This window comes from Heterodontus francisci, chromosome 35 (assembly GCF_036365525.1).
Source record: "Heterodontus francisci isolate sHetFra1 chromosome 35, sHetFra1.hap1, whole genome shotgun sequence".
Taxonomy (NCBI): domain Eukaryota; kingdom Metazoa; phylum Chordata; class Chondrichthyes; order Heterodontiformes; family Heterodontidae; genus Heterodontus; species Heterodontus francisci.
This window is the reverse complement of record NC_090405.1, coordinates 27,690,319-27,691,519: the sequence shown is the minus strand read 5'-3', so window position 1 is coordinate 27,691,519 and position 1,201 is coordinate 27,690,319.

The window sequence follows — 1,201 nt, the reverse complement described above, 5'->3', positions numbered from 1 at the left end:
CTCCCAACAGCGAGCGTGAGATAGAGGTACAAATATGTAAACAGATTATGGAAAGATGTAGGAGCAACAGGGTGGTGGTGATAGGAGATTTTAATTTTCCCAACATTGACTGGGATTCGCTTAGTGTTAGAGGTCCAGATGGAGCAGAATTTGTAAGGAGCATCCAGGAAGGTTTTCTAGAGCAGTATGTAAATAGTCCAACTCGGGAAGGGGCCATACTGGACCTGGTGTTGGGGAATGAGCCCGGCCAGGTTGTTGAAGTTTCAGTAGGGGACTACTTTGGGAATAGTGATCACAATTCCGTAAGCTTTAAAATACTCATGGACAAAGACGAGAGTGGTCCTAAAGGAAGAGTGCTAAATTGGGGGAAGGCCAACTATACCAAAATTCGGCAGGAGCTGGGAAATGTAGATTGGGAGCAGCTGTTTGAAGGTAAATCCACATGTGATATGTGGGAGGCTTTTAAAGAGAGGTTGATTAGCGTTCAGGAGAGACATGTTCCTGTGAAAATGAGGGATAGAAATGGCAAGATTAGGGAACCATGGATGACAGGTGAAATTGTGAGACTAGCTAAGAGGAAAAAGGAAGCATACATAAGGTGTAGGCGGCTGATGAAAGACGAAGCTTTGAAAGAATATCGGGAATGTAGGACAAATCTGAAACGAGGAATTAAGAGGGCTAAAAGGGGTCATGAAATATCTTTAGCAAACAGGGTTAAGGAAAATCCCAAAGCCTTTTATTCATATATAAGGAGAAAGAGGGTAACTAGAGAAAGGATTGGCCCACTAAAGGACAAAGGAGGAATGTTATGCTTGGACTCAGAGAAAATGGGTGAGATTCTAAACGAGTACTTTGCATCGGTATTCACTGAGGAGAGGGACATGACGGATGTTGAGGTTAGGAACAGATGTTTGATTACTCTAGGTCAAGTCGGCATAAGGAGGGAGGAAGTGTTGGGTATTCTAAAGGGCATTAAGGTGGACAAGTTCCCAGGTCCGGATGGGATCTTTCCCAGGTTACTGAGGGAAGCGAGAGAGGAAATAGCTGGGGCCTTAACAGATATCTTTGCAGCATCCTTAAACACGGGTGAGGTCCCGGAAGACTGGAGAATTGCTAATGTTGTCCCCTTGTTTAAGAAGGGTAGCAGGGATAATCCAGGTAATTATAGACCGGTGAGCCTGACGTCAGTGGTAGGGAAGCT